Here is a 25,525-nt window from a genome sequence, read left to right on the forward strand (position 1 = left end):
CAGAGGGAAATGTCTATGAAATTTGGTGGAAAAATACCCAATTTTCAGCCATTTCACTCTGGCCACCACTGAAACATGCCGCCAACAACGCATGTCCTACCATCCTTCGTTAGCATATCAAAATATGTTATTTTGGTTTCCACTCAATCTGTTCTTGAAAGCCTGGAAATCGGTGAATCCAGCACAGCAAACCATTTGTTACTAGCTCTTACAAGGAAAACATCACAGGCTTCTTTGTACAACATTTTATTGGCATTTTCTGAGAAAAAAAAACAAATGTTCTCCTTTTTGGTTATTTTCTCTAACCCCCTTACAGCAAACTAGGATTCCTGGGTGGCGTTACGACTGCCTACATGTGGGAAAAAAGGGCCAACTTTGGCCGCGATATCTCATGTAACAAAGAAGTTACAAGGGATTGAATGGCGACATACCGAAGTCACCAAAAAAGGCCTTGGCACTGGGGGGAAATACCCATGGCAGTTAAGGGGTTAAGACTGTAAAGCCCCGGAGGAGATATCATTTGTAAGGTAGCTCAGTTAGTTAATTCTCCAAATGCAGGTTGTGCACAGGAATATGTAACACCTGTGTTCAGCACCTGGCTTAGTCTTCCGGTGGGATAATAGTCAGAGTGAATGCATTCAGCTTCCGATGCAACACAGCATTTTCCAGTTCAATTGGTTCAGAAAAAGAGGTGGAAAACACTATTACTGTCGCTTTTTCTAATTGCCCAGATTTTCGTGCATTTTCTGGGTGGAGTTCGGGAGCCAAGTGGACACATCAGGACCCCCTGTATTTCCCGCTCCACCAGACAAATGCAGCCTTACTGCCAGCATGGATTCTCATGCTGGAAATAAGGAATGGGATTCCTCTGGGATGTGCTTGGAAATGAAACCTGGTAAAAGCGGGCAGAGTCCAGAGGAAGCCATTGTCAATTCCGCCAGCAATCACTAATTGCGTGAGGTATTTACACTCTTCCAAAGTGGAAAAGCAATGTGATTTCACCTGCTTTTTACGCTAAAATCTTCAATTTTCTGGCGGAAAAGTAAAAAAGTGCGTCAATGGAAGTGGTCCACTCCATGCAGTTTACTTTGCGCCTTGATGCTTGGGGGTTTTGCGTGATGCTGCACATGTAATAAATAAATACATTTAACATGACCCCAGATAAATGCCAATTCATGATCAGAATGAGTGAGCATGGCATGTCACTGGTAAGAGGGTGTCCTGTGCTTCTTGAGTGCGTTGGCAAATGCCCCTAATTGCCATCTCGCGTTAAGCAGGTGCTTAAACCCATCAGTGTGGATTGCGCAATAATAAGTCGACAGAGGTATTTCAAATGGCCAATTTTGCTCTTTGGGTGACATTGTCAAAGTGGGAGAATGTTGCCCAGCATAGGCCACGTTCTCTGTGGAGTGCATTGTGCCCACCCCGAGGAAGAAGTGTGAAAAACCCACAAGGGCACTGTCCCCTGCTCTTTCTGTGTGTGTGTGTATTCCCCACAGGGTGACAGATGCCGACTCAGACATGGGTAAGTCTCAAGTGGCAAGCCTGTACCCTAGTTGATGTGGCAAAGGATTCCAGACTTCTGAGGCTGATAACATTAGTAGCATTGAGTTACATGCCACCTGACAGGTATGTGTGATAAAGTTGCAAAGCAGAGCTGTTAGTGGGCTAAAGCAGGAGGCAATGCCTGCCCACCCTCAAAGGGTACGTACAACCAAAAGTAATAGGCCCCTCCCCCATCATGGCTGTAGGGGCCAGGATCCAAACCAGGGCAGGAACGCCCTCCAATCATCCATGCCCAAGAGTAGGGTACCCCTTGTGCTCCATGAACTCTGTTGAGCAACCCTGTGCTTTCCAGGTGATACTAACATTATTTAAAGCCAGAAGACTGAAAGGTAATTGCTTAATTGCAGCTGGAAATTAGCTCCTGGCGTGATCAAAATGTCTTGACCAAGTGTGACATCATCCCCTTCATTTATAATCAATATGTGTGTTCTCGCGTTTCTTCGTCCACTGAATTACTGTTAGAAACAAAGGCAAGAGTTGTGTCTCTTGTGTAGGCATTAGGAAGGCAGTTGCCAGCCTCTGGCATAATATGCCATGTTCTTCCAATATTGGCTAGTTTTTGCCCTCTTATGGCCAGGTAGAACCATCATGGCAGTGACTGGCAAATGCCTTTCCCCTGCAGACAGAAAAGCGGAAATAAGAGGCCAATTCAAGGCACGGAACAAATAGAAGTTAAGACAGACTGCGGCTGCCATTGCTGTGTTAGGTAAAATATGTTGAGTGTTCAAGCAAGGAGGTATGTATTAAGCAAGCAAGCAGTGAGACACGGGAGAGCAAAGAAAGGCCAGAGGGGCTCTTTGAATAATGTAACAAGGCAGAGAACCCATGCTCTGCTGTCCTAGAAACATATGAGAGAATCAAATAGATCAGGCTTTGCAGTAAATGTTAAACGAGAAAGGAGCAGAGTCCAGCTCTGCATTCAGAATAACAAAGGCAAAGAAAGGCTAGGCTCTGAAGCCAGCTTGAGATGGAATAAGAGGGATGAGACTCATCGTGAGAGGCTGGCCCGGCCCTCACAGGGGCACTAGAGGGGCAGCCCACATAGCGGGCTGCCCTCTGGCCACCCCCCTGGGTCCACATACACCCACACCTACTAGACATCCCGTGGGTCCGACACATCCAGCCGCGGACCTGGGGAGTGCTTATAAGGGGGTGGGCTTGCAATCGCTCATCCTCCTTGCTTGCTGTACCCTCCCCAGCCCCAGAGGACAGTCAAAGCAGCAACATCACACACCTGGTACCTCTACTACCATAACAGGGCTTACTCAGAGGTACAAACAAGATTTCCTCTTTCTTTGAATCCCACATCTTTCCATACCAAGAGACACACACGTCTCCTTGCCCCACACAAAAAAGTAGCAACTTGCAGTTGGTAGAAAAGGCTTCAACTCCTTTATTTGGCAGGAGTCCACTTACAGGTGATATGCCTCTTAACAAGCTGGCGTCCTAGTGTGGCCCACTGGAAGTAATCGTTACTTCATCTCTCTTGCTATGAGCTCATAGTCAGATGAAAAATCCAGAAATGCAACATACAAAGACATGTCCTTTGCTGCTACATCCTTTACTTTTCTTCTGTTTTCTTTTCTTCTTTTCTCTTGTTTTATGCAGTGATATTTGTAATTTAATACGTACTGCTATTTTAATTCTAATTTTGTGAAAAATGTCAGGTTCTTTGACTAAAACACAATAAATAAATAAATAAATAAAGCAAAGTCCACAAGATGTCCCCTGTCCCCCCCAGATTCTATGTATCTACTACGCCCCTGAGTGGACCTCTTGGCCTCTCTGCCCCTGCTTCCTTCTTTTCCTCTCCTTCTGTCTCTGTCTTTCTCTCTCCCTCCTTCTCTCAGCCCTCACCATCTCTAAAAGCCCCCTTCTCTCCCCTCATCACCTCTTCAGCGTATCTCATCCTTGCTCCCTACTCACTCTCTCTCTCTCTCTCTCTCTCTGCTGCCCAGCTGCCCATTTGTCCCTATCTCTCCACTCTCACCGGTCCCTCTCACCCTCTTTCCCCCATCCAATCACCCTCCCCACTCAAACGCTCCCTCTAAAGCCATACCCCTCCACCCTTGATGTCCCTTTCCTTCCCTTGCATCCAAGGGAATCCCACAGGGCCCCAGGTTGGCCTGCCTCCCACATCCACAGGCAGCTGTTGTCATCACTTGTATTCCACCCTCCTATGGAATGTGTCAAGGGTATGCCCCCTGGGGTGTGATCCCTTATGTGGGTGGCTCCAACTCGAAACAGAGCAAAGGCTGAGCAGCCTTGCAAATCCCTGGTGGTCAGATCAGGTTAGACAGGGTTGGGTGGCGTTAACCCGAGTGGGGGACCCTCCTTCCATGCTGTTCACCCTTCTCAATCAAGCACATATGTGTAGCGGTTCTGCACAACTGTTCTGTGGGGTGCCAATGCCCTTGACAATGCATTGTTGGTGTCACATGGAATACCCATCCTGCTCTCAGTTTTACCTTATCCCAACCGCTCCCCTTCCACTACCACCCCCAGAGCATGCTGGCCCCACGTGCCTGTGTGGTTGATCTGTCCACACCCCAATTGTTGGAGGGTGCATGCTCTGTTACTTCTGTCCCGCAGATGTCCCAGAGGGCAGGCATATTGGCCCGAGGAGTATGCAAGGATCCCCCTGTTGCCTCCCTCCACCAGGCGCAGCTACCGGGTGGTTCCTGCCAATGGCATATGCTTGTCTCATAGATTGAGCCATAAACGTGTTTGTACTCATGGCCAGTTCAGGTACACTGCAAATGACTCATTGAGTCAGTGATGTTCCCTCTGATGGCTTTATGTGTTACTTGGATTACTCTGGTGTATGTATATCAAATGTATGCCAACAAACCCTGACCTCCTGGTATTCGTGCATTAATCAGACCTAAACCATTGTGGTGACTGCAGCTACACTTGGTCAGTTTGCACCTCCTTGTGACAGCAACCATACATTGTGATGTAGCCCTGTCACCTTTCAATGGTTCTTCATTTTCCTTCCATGCTCTTCACAGGTAAGGGTGAATCAGGATTCAAATCGAGGGTGGGAGCCTGGGAACAGCTACCACATCCGAGGTAGGCAGCATGCATGAAAATCACCCACTCCCAATTCAGGGAGGCATTGACTTGAATCCATGCCACAGGACTCTTTCGAGGGTCTATGATTGGAATCGGCACACTTCCTTTGACAATGATTCATTGGGGGGCAACTGGTGCCAGCAGTCGTGGTAATTACAGCTGCAAATGCATCTGATATAGTTGTTACATTTCACAATGCTCACAGTTGGATCTTGCGAGTGAGCTGGTGGTCTAGGATGGGGCATGCAAGTGCCGACCCCACCCACAGACACCTTCGCCATGTGAAGGCCTGTCATGCTTCCCCAGAGGACAGCAGGCAGACTCAACAGACTGTGCACCAGGTACCCATTTGTAATGTCCCACAATGGTCTTGCTGGACTTCCATGTGTGGATGCTGAAAAAAGTATGGGTCAATCTCACCATCCGGGAATGCAGTTGGTGCTGCCTCCCCCAGCCTCTCCTGCACCAGCAGGTACAGGATGACATCTTGATGGTTGAAAGTTGCCTGTGACTCTTGTCGGTTGATCACTTGGCTCATGTGTCAACATAGAACACGGCATTAACTGTGATTTATTAGTGTGATTTGCAGGAGGCACTGGTCATCAACACTTCAATCTCACCTTGCAGTCCCATGTTCCTCCTGAGGCTATGATTGTCTGAGGGTCACTTCAATGTCAATGGCCCAGGGCCATCCCTGGGGTGCAACGGGGATTGTCACAGGGACCACGTTCCCTTTATCCCCCTAAAATCAGACTCCGATCAGCACCGTTGCTGTATCCATGGACCTGGTGCAGTTACTTGTTTCTTGCATCTCCTGGCCACCCCCTTTCACCCTGTGTGGGGTGAGGTGAGCCAGGAGCCCAGCATACACCTGGTGGTGGTGGTAGTGGTGATGGGCTGAATGCCCCAATGCACATTCCAATGCCTGAGAGTGGCTGGCTGTTCCAGATTTGGTTGTCTGTGGTCTTCCATAGCTGACAGCACAGGGCAGGCCTGGAACGTAGGCCTCTCAACCACATCCATCAATCATACACTCACTAGATGTGCTCCTGTGCAGACTGGGACAGCACACACTTGACGACACCAGAGGTGCCATGCTGGGTCAAATTACCAACAGCCCCAAGCCCAGGCATCTGTGCTTTTGCTCCCTCAGTATGGCCCAGATCAGAAGTGGCGAGCTGCTGAATGTACGCATCTCACTAAGCAGAGGTGAAGTGACTGACCAGGAGTCCCTCAATAACAGCAAGTGTAGAGGGAAGACCCCAGCGCTGCATCCACATCCAGAGGCAGAAGCAGGAAATGTGGCAAGCAGAAGACAGACTCCCCAGCATCACTCCAGAGACAAAGGTCCTTCTGTTTGGGCCACACCACATGGAAGGTGTTAGGTTGCTAGTGTCCGGACCAATCCAAAACACTAGGCACACCTGTAGGATTTTACACAATAATATTCCGAGATGTAAATTAATAAGGAATTTAAGGTGCAGGGGAGATAGTCTCAACCTTGGCATCTAGGTTGACATAATATAAACCAAATGCCAGATTTTATTGATGTTGTCAGACAACCCAAAAATGGGTGTGTGGTCTTGTAGATAATAGATACAACCTGTTATTGGTGCAATAAGAACCTATGTAACTAAACATATGCAAAAGATGAAAAAAATTATAAAAACAAGGGAAGTAACATAACTATAACAGCATAACTAACATGGATTATGCCGAAACAATTCCAGACCTGTTTGGGGTAATCAATTATCTTTAGAACAATATGTGAACGCATGTTTTATCAATTTTAGGTCATCACTACACATTAGGTGGCACATGCCCAGACATAAGCTACTGATCCAGACGGGATTCACATTTTAATGTTGGACATGTAATCATGTATGACAGCATTTACACAATTAAACAAAGGTATCAACCAATTGAAGTATAAAGTGAGAGACATTTTTCTGTAAATTCAACACAAAAATTTGACACATTGTGATAAATGCTAAGTTTAAGGTCAGAGACATTTTGTCTGTAAGCTCAACAAAAAAATTTGACACATTATTACAAATGCTCAGATCCAAATTTCCTGATAATCTGTTAATTGTATTTATTAGGGGTGTACCGAATTTTTGCTTCAAGTAATTATTCGTCTGAATTCCAGCTGAAATTAGCTATTCGGCATTCGCCCAAATCATTAATTAATTATTACTCAAAGCCGAAGTTACACCCCTACTAGAATGACCACTGTCATTTGTGTCTCCCGCGTGCAGGTTGTTGTGGAGCAATTGAAAATCCATCCTTCTAAAGAATGATCTAGAGCACGCGAGTAAACAAAAAAAAAGCACGCCTTTACGGGCAGGGACCAGCAAAAGGCAAGGCGGCTCGAGGAGGCACCTTAGGTCACGACGAGAACATAACTTGCTGCCATCTGACAATCAGTGGGTAGTGAGTTTACACAAAATTTGGGAAGTGGGAATGTATATTTCATGTCGTTTTTAGAAGGGTATTTAATTTTTGCCCAGTGCTTAATAGCAGGCCACGAGTTTTGCCTTGACGGGTCTAGGCATTGGAATGGCCAGTAAAGCACCCTCACATCACGTTTAAAAAAATAAATAGGTGAAATGAGAGAGCTTGGTTGTTTTGACACCAGCGCAGAAAGTAACACGTTTTGTTAAAAAAACCAGGAAGGCTGCCTTTCAGTTAAGATCTCGGATACCCTGCAGAGACGCCTCTCTGTCGAGTTTGTATGTGAATAAGCAACAGATTAAAAAAGGAACGGCCACTTAATTGCAGCTCTTTTTTCCTTTCATGTAACTCAAGTGCTGGCCTAAACATTACTATGTAAATTGCACAAACGTATGGCCCTCCTCCCAGCACTTAATATCTCAATATTTTGTAACTCACAGCCTATCATTTAAAAAAAAAAAAGACAAGCATAGACAATGCAGCCGCCATTAAGCCCTTGCCATTCTGCATTGGAGAAACTGTCAGAAACTGACACGTTTATAATTCGGTGCCCCGTTCTGACTCAAACAGTAAGAAGCAAAATGTCAAAATGCAGCTAGCCAAGAATGTGTCCGCGTTAAACACAGCGCTAAATTGCCCTGTGTGCAATTACTGCTAATTCATAAAATAAGGTGTACTTTCGTTCACAGATACCTTTGGGGTATTAGATTGACGTAATGGGCCTCATTCCTTATTTGGAGGTAGTTCCAAACCTGGGTCCGGGTCTGGTCTGGCTGAATGGGGACTTACCGGGTCATTCTGCCCTTGGAGGACCCGGTATGTCCCATTCAGTAAACCATTCCCCATTCCCATTTGAGCCCCCATAGGGCTCAATGGGAAAGGGGAAGGCGCTAATTACGGGCCCGCAAATAGCGGGCCAGTATTTAGCGCCCTGGTCCCTTAGCGGGACCCGCAAAGGACATGTGGTCAGACCACACGTCTTTTGCGGGTCCCGCTAAGGGCCCTCGGAATAGGGCGGTAAGGGTTTACCGGTACCGGCATCCTTACCGGTGCCGGTAGACCCTTACCGCCCGTCTCGGAATGAGGCCCAATGTTTTAAAATGCAACCCTAAATGGCTGGTGTGTCGGTCTGGGCCATTTCCTCTCAGCTGCGCATGGTGATACCCTGTGAACATCAAAAAGGTGGTGGGGGGTTTATCATCCTTTATCACAGCCTATGAATACTGATGAAGTGTAAAGCCAGAGACAATGGGCCTCATTACGAGTATGGAGGTAGCCATGCCGCTCTTAGCAGCATGGCTACCCCCATACCGGGTACCGGGTCCGGGCTACAGGAATGGGGAAATACCAGGCCATTCTGACTTTGGAGGGTCCAGTAATTCCCTTTCCTGGAACCCGGACCGGGTACATGCCCATTCTCATTTGAGCCCCTATAGGGCTCAATGGGAATGGGGAGGATGTTAGCATCCTGGTCTGCTAGCGGGTCCCGCTAAGGATGCCTGGTTTTACCAGACGTCCTGTGCGGGACCCGCAAGCAGACCTCGTAATGAGGCAGTAGAGGGTTAATGGCACTGGCAGCTCTACCGGCACCGTTAACCCTCTACCGCCTTCCTCGTAATGAGGCCCGATGTCACAGTGTCTCTCACACGGAGCTGCGGTCAAACTGCAGTTCAGTTTGCTGCTTGGGGCAATGTTTACATGCACCGGAGGAAACAAACAGGAAATGGGAGGCCTTTCAGAAACCTCTGTGACAAGTATTTACTGCCTCTCTCACACTGAGCTGCGGTCAGACTGCAGCCGAATTTGCAGAACTCAGGCATGGACACTCTGCGGCGAAGCCCTTGCAGGACAAGGCCGCAGTGTTGAGCAATGCAGGTGCGCAAGGGATTCTGCCTGATGATACATAGCATGCCTCACTACGTCCAAGCTTTCGTGCCTATAATAATGAGACACGGACCATCTGCGGCAAAGCCCTCACAGGACAAGGCCGCTGTATTGAGAGATGCAGGTTTATAGGAGACGCTGTCAACAATATGTAGCATGCTTCGCTATGTCCATGCTTCTGCACCTATAGGAACTGTGGCACAGACCCTCTCCAGCAAAGCCCTCGCAGCACAAGACTGCAGTGTTGCGTAATGGAGGTGCGAAGGAGAGGCTGCCCTATGATACGTAGCACACTTCGCTATGTCCACACTTCTAAGCCTATAAGAACCGTGGCATGGACACCCTCCCACAAAGCCCTCGCAGGACAAGGCCGCAGTGTTATGCAATGCAGGTGCGCAAGAGACGCTGCCCGACGATATGTAGCACGCTTCGCTACGTCCATGCATCCAAGCCTATAAGGCATGGAAACTCTGCGACAAAGCCCTCGCAGGAGAAGGCTGCAGTGTTTAGAAACACAGGTGTGCAAGGGATGCTGCCTGATGATAGATAGCACGCTTCGCCTAAGATTCCGTGCCTATAAGAACCGAGGCACAGACCCTCTGCAGCAAAGTCCTCAGAGGACAAGGCTGCAGTGTTGAGCAAAAGGGGTGCAAGGAGATGCTGCCTGACGATACGTAGCACGCTTCGCTACATCCATACTTCCGTGCCTATAAGAAACAAGGCATGGACACTCTGCAGCAAAGCCCTCGCAGGACAAGGCCGTGGTGTTGAGTGATGCAGGTACGCAGGAGACGCTGCCCGATGATACGGAGCACACTTCGCTACGTCCACGCTTCCAAGCCTATAAGAACCGAGGCATGGAAACTTTGTGGTAAAGCCGTCGCAGGACAAAGCTGCAGTGTTGAGCAATGCATCTGTGCAAGGAATGCTGCCTGACGATACGTAGCATGCTTCGCTATGTCCAAGCGTCTGTGCCTATAAGAACCGAGGCACATACCCTCTGCGGCAAAGCCCTTGCAGGACAAGGCTGCTGTGTTCAGAGTTGCAGGTGCATAGGAGACGCTGCCAACAATATATAGCACACTTCGCTATGTCTATGCTTCTGCACCTATAAGAACTGAGGGAAGGACCCTCTGCAGCAAAGCCCTCGCAGGACAAGGCTGCAGTGTTGGGCGACAGAGGTGAGCAGGAGACGTTGCCTAACAATACATAACACACTTCGCTATGCCCACACTTTCAGGCCTATAAGAACTGAGGCATGGTCACTCTGCGGCAAAGCCCTTGCAGGACAAGGCCGCAGTGTTGAGCAATGCGGGTGCGCAAGGGGTTCTGCCTTATGATACATAGCATGCTTCACTACGTCCAAGCTTCCTTGCCTATAAGAATGAGACACGGACCATCTGTGGCAAAGCCCTCACAGGACAAGGACGCTGTATTGAGAGATGCAGGTTGATAGGAGACGCTGTCAACAATATGTAGCATGCTTCGCTATGTCCATGCTTCTGCGCCTATAGGAACTGTGGCACAGACCCTCTCCAGCAAAGCCCTCGCAGCACAAGGCTGCAGTGTTGAGTAACAGAGGTGCGAAGGAGAGGCTGCCCGATGATACGTAGCACACTTCACTATGTCCACACTTCTAAGCCTATAAGAACCGTGGCATGGACACTCTCCCGCAAAGCCCTCGCAGGACAAGGCTGCAGTGTTATGCAATGCAGGTGCGCAAGAGACGCTGCCCGAGGATATGTAGCACGCTTCACTACGTCCACGCATCCAAGCCTATAAGGCATGGAAACTCTGCAGCAAAGCCGTCGCAGGAGAAGGCTGCAGTGTTTAGCAGCACAGGTGTGCAAGGGATGCTGTCTGATAATACATAGCACGCTTCGCCTAAGATTCCGTGCCTATAAGAACCGAGGCACAGACCCTCTGCAGGAAAGCCCTCACAGGACAAGGCTGCAGTGTTGAGCAAAAGGGGTGCAAGGAGATGTTGCAAGCTGATACGTAGCACGCTTCGCTACATCCATACTTCCGTGCCTATAAGAAACAAGGCATGGACTCTCTGTAGCAAAGCCCTCGCAGGACAAGGCCGTGGTGTTGAGTGATGCCGGTACGTAGGTGACGCTGCCCGATGATACGGAGCACACTTCGCTACGTCCACGCTTCCAAGCCTATAAGAACTGAGGCATGGAAACTTTGTGGTAAAGCCCTCACAGGACAAAGCTGCAGTATTGAGCAATGCATCTTTGCAAGGGATGCTGCCTGACGATACGTAGCATGCTTCGCTATATCCAAGCGTCTGTGCCTATAAGAACCGAGGCACATACCCTCGGCGGCAAAGCCCTTGCAGGACAAGGCTGCTGTGTTCAGAGTTGCAGGTGCATAGGAGACGCTGCCAACAATATATAGCACACTTCGCTATGTCTATGCTTCTGCACCTATAAGAACTGAGGGAAGGACCCTCTGCTGCAAATCCGTCGCAGGACAAGGCTGCAGTGTTGAGCGACGGAGGTGAGCAGGAGACATTGCCTAACAATACATAACACACTTCGCTATGCCCACACTTTCAAGCCTATAAGAACTGAGGCATGGACACTCTGCGGCGAAGCCCTTGCAGGACAAGGCCGCAGTGTTGAGCAAAGCAGGTGCGCAAGGGGTTCTGCCTGATGATACATAGCATGCTTCACTACGTCCAAGCTTCCGTGCCTATAAGAATGAGACACGGACCATCTGCGGCAAAGCCCTCACTGGACAAGGCCGCTGTGTTGAGAGATGCAGGGGCATAGGAGATGCTGCCAAAGATATGTAGCATGCTTTGCTATGTCCACACTTCTGTGCATATAAGAACAGAGGAACATACACTCTGCAGCAAAGCCCTTGCAGGTCAAGGCTGCAGTGCTGAGCGAGGGAGGTGCGTAGGACATGCTGCCTGATGATACGTAGCACACTTTGCTATGTCAATGCTTCTGTGCCTATAAGAACCGAGGCATGAACACTCTGCGGCGAAGCCCTTGCAGGTCAAGGCCGCAGTGTTGAGCAAAGCAGGTGCGCAAGGGATGCTGCCTGATGATACATATGATGCTTCACTACGTCCAAGCTTCCGTGCCTATAAGAATGAGAAACGGACTATCTGCGGCAAAGCCCTCGCTGGACAAGGCCGCTGTGTTGAGAGATGCAGGGGCATAGGAGATGCTGCCAAAGATATGTAGCATGCTTCGCTATGTCCACACTTCTGTGCATATAAGAACGGAGGCACATACACTCTGCAGCAAAGCCCTTGCAGGACATGGCTGCAGTGTTGAGCGAGGGAGGTGCGTAGGAGATACTGCCTGATGATACGTAGCACACTTTGCTACGTCAACGCTTCTGTGCCTATAAGAACCAAGGCATGAACACTCTGCAGCAAACCCCTCACAGGACAAGGCTGCAGTGTTGAGCAACGCAGGTGCACAAGGGATACTGCCTTATGATACGTATCAAGCTTTGCTACATCCAAGCTTTGCGCCTATAAGAACCAAGGCATGGACCCTCTGCAGCAAAGCCCTCACAGGACGAAGCCGTGGTGTTGAGAGACGGAGGTGTTTAGGAGATGCTGCCCGATGATACGTAGCACGCTTCACTGCATCCACGCTTCTGCGTATATAAGAACTGATGCACAGACCCTCTGCGGCAAAGCCCTCGCAGGACCAGGCCGCGGTGTTGAGCGACGCAGGTGTTTGGTGGTGAAGGGGATCCGGAGTAGGCAGTGAGTGGGAACGACTCACCCTCTGCCTGCGGCTGCCAGGTAATAAGTTGGGGCAGACGCCTGCTTGCTTCTCTCCAAGCAATCCCCCCTGACCTGGTGTCCCTTTTCTCTCTTGCACTCGTCTTGTTGTTCCTCCCATGACCTTTCCTTACCCCTGTGCCCCTGCTCACTACACAACCTCTTATCTTAGGCCATATGTGTTCCCTCGCAACCCTTGATTGCCTACATTTCCCTTGCATCCTTGCGTCCTAGGCCAGGTGTGTTTCATCGCAATCCGAGATTGCTTGCGCTCCTTAGAGACTTGGGGGCACATGTACCCTCAAAGTCCTTGATTACATGCGCTCCCTCATGTCCTAGGCCGCGCGTGTACCCTTGCAGTCCTTGATCGTGTGTGCTGCCTTGTGTCCTTGGCCACATGCCCTCTATACCCCTGCAGGCCCTCTCCTTCCCCTCTCCTTGCCCCCTTCCCTGAACTATTGTGTACTTCAGTGATTTGGTTCTCCATGGCTGTTGCATTATTTTTTCTCTAAAGTTCCTTTGGTTGTCCATTTCTATATTGTGTTGTTTTACAATCCATGGTTGCTTGCTTACAGCGTACTGCCTGTATCCCTCTCATTCACTGTTCTCCAGGTTATTGCATTCTTTGTCCTCTAGGTTCCCTTGGTAATTGTGCTGCCAGGTGTTGTTTTACTGTCCATGGTTGCTTGCTTACATTGTTTTGGCTGCATTCCTGCTGTACATTCCTTGGGTTCTTTGGTCGATTGTTTTGTTCTTATTTTTTGTTTCTTCTTGGTTGTTTACCTTCAGTGGATTGCCTGCATCACTGCTGTGTCCACTCGTTACTTCTAGGTTCTGTCGGCTACTGACTTTGTCTATATATTACATCTGAATTTCTGTCATTGTTCTGTCCGCTGTGTCCCCTCATCCTAGTGCTTCCCTACCTCCTGCCTGCTCCCTAGCTCATCCCCTCCCTCCACTCTCCACTCTCCCATTCCCTGCCCACTCTTCCCTCCACACCCTCTATGTTGCTCGCTGTCTCTCCTATCTTCTCTAACTGCTTTTCGATCGACTATGCTATCCTTCTCACTAAAACTGGCAGGAAGAAGTTCAAAAGGGATATTATGGTCTCCAACCCACACGTCCCTATTGCTGATACATACACCAGTGCTTCCTCCAGACAGACCCTTACCGACATGCTATTTGTCGTTCCCTCTCCACGCCTGTGGACTCTCCATATGGTCTCTGTTCTCTTTCCTTTTTCCTCTTCACCTATTAAGGGCGGCACACAATGGGAGGCCCTCCTGGACCCCTTCACTCCTCCAAGACCATCAATAATGTTTACCTGAATGTCACCTTCTTGGTCCAAGGACCTCTGGCAGACCTCCTCCTTTTTGTTAGACACTTCCCATGCCTTATCAACTTCCTTTCATCTGCTGCTGTCCCCTCTTTCGCTCTCTGGCTCCTTTGCCTCCTCCATCATCTGCCACCTCTATGGCTACCTCTGCTGCTTCTCCGGCTATCCTTGTGCCTCATTCATCTGCCACCTCCTCTTCCTTTGCTGCCTTGCACTCTCCTCCTGCTTCCTCTGCCCTCCTCAGGCACCTTCAATACCTTCACAGGGCGTACCTCCCCACGGAAGTCCTTTAAAGGGGGCAACCTGCTTCAAATTGCCACTCTTAAATCTCACTCAGCTGTCAAACACTCCTCTGACATCTGCCCTCTCCTGGAAGAACACACTCTGGGTGTTCTTGGTCTGACCGAGACGTGGTTCACTGTCCTTCTGCAGGACTCTTTCGCAAACTCTGCGACTCCCTCTCAATCTCTATGTATCCCTCTGACCTGACTCAATATGCAGGTTACACACTGGATGTTCTGATATCCTCAGACTTCCCCCTCTCCAACCCTCTCACCACTCCTCTCTCCTGCAGGGATCACCTTCTCCGTTCCACCCATCTCTCTCTCTCTACCACTCAGGCCAAGCCAACTCCAGCACTGCCACCTACCTTCTCGGTCATTCGACTCATGAAACATGTGTCAGTGGAGGCTTTGCCGCTACTTTCTCTCCTCCTTCTGCACCTTTGGCTAACTCACACCTTGACAAAGCCCTTTTTCAATCTTCATCTTTCTATCTCTGACACTCTTGATGTACTTGCCCCTGTCACGAGGATCCGCTTGCAGTTCAAATCGAAGTGCAATTCATGGTATGACTCTGGCCATGTCACCCTTAAATGCACTTCCGTTCTGATCAGTGAGAGGGCAGGAGCCTGTCTCCCTCGCAGCCTCAACGCCAGCTGCTTTGAATGGCCCCGTACCACAATGACATTGAAGTTCCGCGTCTGATGCCCCTGCCAAATTTCACCTTTATACTTCATTGAATTACATTGCAAGTAAGATCATATCTGTCTTACCCTTTTGCGAGATTTGCTATATCGTATCCGACGTGCCTTGTGGAAAGCGAGCGCTGCCTGTTCCAAAATGGCCGGCGCATCGCGGCACTGAAGCGAGGCCGCTTCTGGTTGCTAGGCAACCTCCCAGCTTTTGGTCACACTCCGAGCACCGGCAGGCGGAAGCTGGCTGCGGGAGAAGGCCAGGGAAAAGACCCTGTTAGCTCCTGTTAGTGCACTGGTAGTGCACAGTGCTGGTTACACCCTCAACAACACTTGTTAGGTGAGCCTCACTGTTTGCATATCAACAACCTCCCCTCTCGCCACCCACAAAAAACTACTTGACTAAACAAAATTCAAAAAAACTGTGCATTGTCTATCCTACTGACTGCCTCCCATCATGTTTAAATACTGAATGCAGCCCATCCTGCAAACTCCCAGTACTGTTGTACATGTTGTTTATATTATTGCATATTCTGCCAAAATTGGCCGCCTCCCACTCTGCCAATTTGGTCGATTGCTGCACACCCTGCCTTAATTTACTGCCGTTCATTTGTGCCCACATTGTTGGCTGCATATCATGTTTAAATGGCACAAATTGACGATCACAATGCCTAGCATATACCATTATTGAATAAAGTTGCGGTTTGCTCTGCCTAGCATGTCCCCATGTTTGCTAAAAATTGATTTTTATATTGCATGGTAAGCAATAAGACGGGCTCAGTTTTATATGCAACTTGTTGCACACACTCTGTGATCCTGCTACACTATCCTTATGTTTGTAATTGTAACATACTGACCCAGAGTTACGCTATTCTAACCAATAGACACCCATAAGCCGGGCACTAATATGTTCCTACTGCATACACCACGCAACATGTCTACATATGCACAAACATTAGCAGAACCTAACCCGACCCTCACTACTAGGTCAGAAAGTACTAGACCACGGCCCCCCTCCAATCATTACAACCCGATAGCCACACTACTATGTCTCCTCCTCTGCCCACTGATAACACATTAGCCACTCAGCAGTTTCAACCAATCGCCATGCCCCAACTAATACACAACGTCAACTCAGCCTCCTTACCATGCTCCAAAGGAACATTCATTCAGCTAGGAGGAGCTCGACTACATTGTCCTACACCGCCTACAGACTCATAGCCAAGGACCAAAAACACGACACACATCCCAGTCCTAGACCCACCCACCCTCCACTCCCCAAACCCCAAAACAACCACAAGGAAACCAATATCAAATATAAACATCAAAAAACCCACTACCTGCCACCACAGCCAGCCTCTAACATTCCCACCAGTTGCTCCCAGCCAACTACAGAATCATTAAGAGGCGCCCTACTCAATGTTAGATTATTAGGTGCCCACGCCCTTGATATGCATGACCTCATTCTGGAACATAAATTAGACTTCCTAGCTCTAACTGAAACATGGCTCCACACAGCATCAGGCCCACTAATCACAATAGCGCTACCACCGAATTATACATTACTCAGATCAGATTGTCAGGAGACCACCCTAGGTGGAGTCACTATCATAGCTTAATCCTCCCTCCAATTTAGAGAACGCCTAGCAGGTTATGACTTTCTCACCCTCAAGTTTACCACCGACCCAAAAACCACGTTCAATTTTCTAGTAGTATATAGAGCACCCAGTTCCACCAACCATCCTGACCTAGAATTACCTCTGCTCATCGCTCCTATATTGAAACCGAACACTAAGTTTATACTTTTAGGAGACATCAATTTAGGATTTAATAACCTAACTGACCTTAAAGCCTCAGCCTTCCACAATGCTTTCCTCGAAATGCAATTCAAACAAATGGTCCATGCTCACATACATTCTAAAGGCAGGATCCCGTATTGGATCCTGACACTAACAGGCCGATTCATAGAACAAACGTGTGCTGAAAAAAGTGGTGCAAGCTGGCGCAAGCAGGCACTAGTGTGAAAAATGAAGCACACGCGTGCGATTCATGGAAGCCTGTGCGCGTCGCACATGGCGTTCGGGATGTTGCAATGACGTGTGCGCCTGTGTGCGCCACGCATGGATTTGGCGCACATTTCGGGTAAAACACACGCAGGGACTTCCATGAATCGCACGCGCTTCATTTTTCACACTAGCGCCTGCGTGCGCCACTTTTTTTGGACAAGGTCCATGCACACACAAAAAGGAGGCGGGACACGGGGCGTAACACGCGAAATGGGGAACAACACGTGAAAAAGAAGGCGTAACTGGGGAAGTACTGCACTGAAATACACAGAATGCCCACACGCACGCGAACAACTCATATTCATTGATTTGAATACGGGAAACCCACACACGGCAAAAGACGCGCATAGGCGTCAATGCGTCCACCACAAGAAGGCAGCTGGAAGCGTCCCTGCGCACAGTATAAAAGTGCGCGCAAACAACAAACACGTATATACAGCTACGATGAATGCCCCATGTGTCGCAGCACTGATCGTGGGACACCGCAGGAGGAGGAGAATAGCCAGGGCCCGCATTTTTTACCCCCGGACAAGCCTTTTTGGGATGTCTGACAACCAGGTCTACGGCAGGTATATGTTTCCACCTCGTATCATCCTAGACCTGGTCAGGGAGTGGGAAGATGACCTTACATCCCCCACCCTCTGCTCCAAAGCATTGAGCCCCTTGGAGAAGGTGCTCAATGTCCTGCATCTTTTGGCCACTGGGTCATTTCAGCGGACTACTGCCATAGTGGGGGGGTCTCACAGGCCACGCAGTCACGCTGCCTACCCCAGGTCTTGGAAATCATAACAGCGCGCCCCTCAGTCCGCAGTCACATATACATGCCCAGAACACCCACAGAAAGGCAGGCCGTTGTCCAGGACTTTTACAGGGTGGCACACTTCCCCAAAGTGCTTGGTGCCATAAATTGCACCCATGTGGCCCTACGTCCACCTAGGGCCACTGAGCACATCTACCGAAACCGCAAGCACTGGCATTCCATCAACGTGCAGGTGGTATGCGATGCAAAGGGAATCATCACCTCTGTCTATGCAAACTACCCTGGCTCCACCCATGACAGTTTCATATCCAGAATGTCCGCCCTGAGCCGGGCCCTGGAAACTGGGCAGCATGGTGAAACATGGCTCCTAGGTGAGTACAAATGCCCGTGCACATGCATGCATGTCACACACACACAAATACACAAACCCCAATTACCACAACCATTATCACCTCTCCAGGGGACAGGGCCTACCCTCTGAGCAACCACATGATGACGCCAATCCGGAACCCCACCACACCACCCCAGGTAAGATACCACGCAGCCCATATTGCAACCAGGGCCATAGTGGAGCGCACATTCGGAGTGCTCAAGTCACGCTTCCACTCCCTTGACTGCTCTGGCGGGCAGCTACTCCATGCACCCCCAGTAGGGTGCAGGATGATTGTGGCAGCATGTGTCCTGCACAATGTTGCAACCCGGCAGGACGTACCGGTGGACATGGTGGTGCCCCCACATCCCCAACCACAGGCACAGGCGTTGCCCATGGGAGGGGATAGGGCACATGGCGAGGCAGCCTGGACCCAGCTTGTGGCCACATTTTTCACCTAAATTCCCACCCCTGGAGAGTGCACATAGGCCTGGCACATACCAGGTGGCAATCAATGATGACAAAGAGACAGTCAACTGTCACAACCTTACCACCCTGAGAATGTTCCCATGGAAGTTCCACATTGTGTGCATCCCTAGCTACTTAAACATAAGCAATCCTGTGTGACCAAAAGGCACACATGCAAGGTGTGAATCACACAGACCTGCAAAACAGGCCATGACCATCACTGGTATGTCACCCAAACCCTCCCAAACCACAACATGACATGGCAAGCAATAGAAAAACACCAACACAGTACCAATAAGGTACACATTGACATGTGCAAAATGTAAAGTGGCATCAGACAATGATGCCTGGCATGGAATCAGATGAAATGACTGACCAACAACCTCTCACCCAAAATAAGCCATACCCAAATGCATTCCAACAGTTGTAGTTGCAACATAACAATGAATGCCTGTTTACATGCACCTTGTGCATTGCAAAATCAACACTGCAGATTCTGTGTGCTGTGTCCATCTCCTGCAACACACTGCTCAGCACAGAGCATAGTGACCAGCCATTGTGTGTGATGCAGACCCTGAGCATGACATCAAAATGACAAACTACATCAAAAAGTAAATTACGCATGTACAGGATCCACAAATGGTCATAGATCATGTGCTGCAGGGACACAGTGGGCCCCAGAAGGCAAACAGAGTGTACATGTGGACATGGAAGGGTGGTTGTACATGTTGTGGATCATAGTGCGAGTGTGTGTGTCAGTAGGGACATGCACTCAATATATGCATGTGCAATCATGTGACCATCAGTGTCCTCTACACATCACATGTGAAAATTGACCATGTGTATACACCAGCATGTCAAACCACAACTATACCCTCACACTTAAAAGGTAAACACAACACATGAACAGGCATTGATCAGCAGAATACATCATGTACATAGGATACCACAATTACAATGTCAGGGTGCCCATCACACTGTAGGGCAAGGCAACTGTCAACAACAAAATACATCCCTCCCGCACAGATCACCATGACCCACAGAACAACTGTGCCTGGGTTATGTAGCCTTCATCCTTGAAGTTCACCTGGCCACAGGATCACCCTTCCCCTTTGTCACCTACTTCCACCTTGTGTGTAAAAAGTGTCCAGCACCCTCAGAGGCCACCTTGACTTGCAAAAACACCAAATCAAAGAGAACTCAAAGCAGGCCAACACAGAAGCCAAGCAAAAAGCCTGCAGGCAGCAGAACAAACCAGAAGAGCCTCCAGTAGATGACTTGAAGTAGCAGTACATCACAAAACCCAAGTACTACCACAATGATGTAACAACCAAGGTAGCACAGTAAAACAATGTCACAACAGGATGTGTACCATGTGTGGTACATAAGAATGATGCACCACAAACTGATGTGTACTGTCACAGCTCACGTGTACAGGCGCAGGAGTGTCACGAATCAACCAGCCCCACTGTGGTCTGGGTGCCTGCAAGGTCAAACTCACACAGGCCTCTGAGACCCTGGTGGGGAAGGAGGGTCAGGGATATGCAGTCGGGACAGGAATTGGTATACTGGATAACCGGAATGAGGGGCAGGAGAGGGGAGTAGGATTGACACAGGAAAGTAGGGAATGCACAAAACTGTACCACTCACATTAACACATACACAATTAGACCAAACGTGTTTATCATGCACATAGTACCAAATTACTCAAATGGAAGTCAAAGAGAAACTTATCTCTGGGGTGAGTGCTGGCCTCCTGCCTGCGCACTCTCTGGTCCGGTAACAGGAGCAGTTCAATGCTGCAAAGAGAGCCACAGTTACTAATCTGTGCATGCCCATAACACACAAACACACCACGATATATGCCCCAAAGTAAAAAACTATTCTACAAACAAACATTCTGGTGTGGTGCTTCGTACCCATACGTAACATTCCCCCTGTGATGGTTCATACACAGTCAATGCAGTAAGTCAGGCGCTGGTGGGAGCGTGGAAAAAGGAAGACCAATGTGCCACGATTCACACAACATGCAATGTTCCCTGGGTAAGCAGCCAGACGCATATAGCAAGGTACGACTTCAGAACAAGTCGTGTTCCACCATAACCGAAATAAAGTAGGTAGTGCATGTGTCAGAATCTACATGGAAAAGAAATGCACTGCACACAAGTCTGTCCCTCGCTGTCTGTCCCTCTGAGCTGCTTCTTTCCATGTCTTGGAACGCTACATGGCTAATATAACTGCCTCAATGGACCATGGTCGACCGGAGGGTATGTGCCACTGCCCCTGTAGGTGCCCCAGACAACTTTCCCATCAACTAGCCATTAGTCCACCAACGCATTTCAGCTGTATTGTGCGCTTCAACACCAACATTTGTCCAAGCTCACCGTCAGTGCTGCTACTAAGCATCCATGTGCAACTGGCCTGGTGGAAGGTTGGCTGCGGTGTGGCCCCCCTGTGCTGCTCACCTTGCCTGGAGTCCCTTGAAACACATCAGCTTTTTTTGGATATATGAGCGCAATCCCTGTGCCTCTGCTTGCGCACACATGCGCATGTCGCACCACCAAACATGTCCAGCTTCCAGATGTCCAATGGGCCATGTCTGCTGGCAAAGGTGGTCTGGAGGCTCATCCCCTTGCAGAAAGGGCATGAAACACATGATTAATGCTTTAAAATCACCTGTGTTTGTCTCTTCAAGCATTTCATGACTGGACCATGTCATAGACGTACATCAGAAATCACACCATCAGTGCGTCTTTCACAGGCAAAGTGTGGTACACACTATCTACAGCATGAATTGCAACAAGCACATGTACAGTAAAGATAAGAAACATACTACACAATGTATAGCAAATAATGTACACATGAATCATAAAACCCCCCATCTAGCAAAAGAAGAACAGTGGTCAATAACACCCCTATTATCCCCACTAGGGGTCTTAATACAAGTAGGACAGCAGCAGACATGCCACAGATAGAACAGTCCAAAGCCCTTGTGTAATAGGCTGTTACATCGAACCATACTTGCGAGCCTATGGATAAGGGATGCAGGAGTGGCATATGTGAGTCAGGACCCCAAGCGGCAAACACATACATGACTCAAGCTTGAAGGGCCCAGCTGGAACAGACAGTGGATGCTTTCAAAAGCCACAAAGCACCACACTGTCACATGAAAGCACAATAGACAAGCAATTTTAAACTATATTAACTAATTACACTAACTATGAAAGACCTACATTACCTAATTAAACTAACTATCAAATAGAAATGTAACTAACTAAACTAAAAGAAAAATCAAAAATGGCCACATATGACCCGGGGGGGGGGTACCCAGGAGGGGGAGGTACAGGGTGCTGCTCAACACACACATGCGATGACGTTGAGGAAAAAAAAACCTCCATGGGCTCAACGCCTGCACAGCCCGACCTATGTGGGAGATACATTGTCGTCCAAGTCTGGCTCTTCTGGAAAGGAGGATGTGACACAGGAGCCTAACCACGCCTAGCCGCAGCTTGCCCCTCGTTTGCAGCAAGTCTGCCGGACGGGTGAACCTGGTTCTGTGTGGCGATCACACGTAGGTCTGCATGCAGAACCTCCCATGATACACTTGCTTCCTCTTGCAAGGTAGCACGTGCAACACGGAGTTCCTCCTGAAAGGCCTGGCTGGACAACTGATCCACCTCCCGGCAAGCATTTAGTTCAGCAAAGATGGTACGCTCAAACTGCGCAAACCTCTCCTCTGACTGCTCCCTCTGGGACATCAGAGGAACACCCAGACTGGATCTGAGGGAAGCATACTCCTCCCTCAGGGCCTCCATGTGTGCCTCTGCATGAGCAGCTATTGCTTGACACAGAGACAACATTTCAGCCTGGCGTGCCCTGTCTGAGGCCCCATGCCCAGCCTGTGCGAGCAGGCTGTGGACCCTGCCGCCTGCTGCTAGAGAAGCACCTGCCTAGCAGGAGGGAGCACGGATTGGGCCACACGCTCCATGCTCACAGCGATGTTCTCCATTGCTGCCCCCTGGCGTTCCGCATTGGCAGTCATGTCTTGCTCCCACTCAGTATACTGTGGTTGCGTGTGATGACGGTGTTGCTGGGCTTGACCCTTGCGGGACCCAAGGACCGGGTGTCCTCATTGTGTTGGCACCTCCAGCGGCTGCACAACTACATGCCCCCGTTGTCGTGATGTCCCTGGTACATCAGTGATTGGTGTCGAGGGTGACCCTGTTTCCTGATCCACCACAGGTGGAGGTTCCAACACTGTCTGACCCCTCAGTGCAGGTGTCGCGGACAGAGGAGTGCCCCCATCAGAATCACTCACCCCTGACATATGGACCTGATGCACATCCAACTCGACATGGACGTCAGAGTAGTCATCAGGGCTGGAATCATTGTCAGCCAGAGACAAGATGGACTATAGCACATGTGGGTTTTCGTGGCCTACCACCCCACGACCCCCACTTGTGCCGGGTTGCTGTAGTGATAACAATCCTGTGCCTGGCATGACAACACCATCCTCTGGCTCCATTGCGTCATCATCTGAAAAGTAGACAGAAGAAAGTTCACTACACATGTTAGAAGCACACAGCACACACACACACAGACATCACACAATCACCAAACATATCAAGCAGACATGTCACACACAAAAGAGAACCTGCCATGCATGCTGGGTCAAATTGACATTGCTTCTGTGATTAGGCATGTAGAATGGTGTCATATTGCTCAGAAGTGGGTCGATGCAGTGCAGCAAATTTGTACGTTACTTACTATCTACATGTACACGTACTTCATGATGTGTATCTGAAAATGTGAAGGCAGTGCAAGGTCAACTTCAGGCATCCCGTCCAATGTGCATTCAATGGGTAGCATGGCTACAAGCAAACCTCCCCTCCCCGCAAGTGCAAATGCAGGGATGCCTTGCATGGTATCAAAAGGATGACCATAGACCTGTGTATTCACAGACAGTGTTGACTAGCATCAACTAGCATCAACTGCATCATGTGAGTCAAGTGACATCACAGCAAATGATGATGGGACGGTAAGCAGGACACATGATGAAACCTCCGGAGTACACCCACATGTGAAGAAGACACTACACCAGTTGGACATAGTCCATTAAACAGGCTGAGGCCTGTGACCCACACAGAGTGTCACACCGTAAACATGTGTGTGACGCAGGACTGCGCCAGAGTGGCCATGGGAAGGCTGATGAAATGACATGCAATGTAGGTCACCCTAGACTTGTACTACAATGATCATCCGGACGGGTGAACCTGGTTCTGTGTGGCGATCACACGTAGGTCTGCATGCAGAACCTCCCGTGATACACGTGCTTCCTCTTGCAAGGTAGCACGTGCAACACGGAGTTCCTCCTGAAAGGCCTGGCTGGACAACTGATGCACCTCCCGGCAAGCATTTAGTTCAGCAAAGATGGTACGCTCAAGCTGCGCAAACCTCTCCTCTGACCGCTCCCTCTGGGACATCAGAGGGACACCCTGAGTGGATCTGAGGGAAGCATACTCCTCCCTCAGGGCCTCCATGTGTGCCTCTGCATGAGCAGCAATTGCTTGACACAGAGACAACATTTCAGCCTGGCGTGCCCTGTCTGAGGCCCCATGCCCAGCCTGTGCGAGCAGGCTGTGGACCGTGCCGTCTGCTGCTAGAGAAGCACCTGCCTAGCAGGAGGGAGCACGGATTGGGCCACACGCTCCATGCTCACAGCTATGTTCTCCATTGCTGCCCCCTGGCGTTCCGCATTGGCAGTCATGTCTTGCTCCCACTCAGTATACTGTGGTTGCGTGTGATGACGGTGTTGCTGGGCTTGACCCTTGCGGGACCCAAGGACCGGGTGTCCTCGTTGTGTTGGCACCTCCAGCGGCTGCACAACTACATGCCCCCGTTGACGTGATGTCCCTGGCACATCAGTGATTGGTGTCGAGGGTGACCCTGTTTCCCGATCCACCACAGGTCGAGGTTCCAACACTGTCTGACCCCTCAGTGCAGGTGTCGCGGACAGAGGAGTGCCCACATCAGAATCACTCACCCCTGACATATGGACCTGATGCACATCCAACTCGACATGGACGTCAGAGTGGTCATCAGGGCTGGAATCATTGTCAGCCAGAGACAAGATGGACTATAGCACATGTGGGTTTTCGTGGCCTACCACCCCACGACCCCCACTTGTGCCGGGTTGCTGTAGTGATAACAACCCTGTGCCTGGCATGACAACACCATCCTCTGGCTCCATTGCGTCATCATCTGAAAAGTAGAGAGAAGAAAGGTCACTACACATGTTAGAAGCACACAGCACAGACATCACACAATCACCAAACATACCAAGCAGACATGTCACACACAAAAGAGAACCTGCCATGCATGCTGGGTCAAATTGACATTGCTTCTGTGATTAGGCATGTAGAATGGTGTCATATTGCTCAGAAGTGGGTCGATGCAGTGCAGCAAATTTGTACTTTACTCACTATCTACATGTACAAGTACTTCATGATGTGTATCTGAAAATGTGAAGGCAGTGCAAGGTCAACTTCAGGCATCCCGTGCAATGTGCATTCAATGGGTAGCATGGCTACAAGCAAACCTCCCTTCCCCGCAAGTGCAAATGCAGGGATGCCTTGCATGGTATCAAAAGGATGACCATAGACCTGTGTATTCACAGACAGTGTTGACTAGCATCAACTAGCATCAACTGCATCATGTGAGTCAAGTGACAACACAGCAAATGATGATGGGACGGTAAGCAGGACACATGATGAAACCTCCGGAGTACACCCACGTGTGAAGAAGACACTACACCAG

Source organism: Ambystoma mexicanum, chromosome 6q (genome assembly GCF_040938575.1).
Source record: "Ambystoma mexicanum isolate Mex_15411 chromosome 6q, UKY_AmexF1_1, whole genome shotgun sequence".
NCBI classification, from domain to species: Eukaryota; Metazoa; Chordata; class Amphibia; order Caudata; family Ambystomatidae; genus Ambystoma; species Ambystoma mexicanum.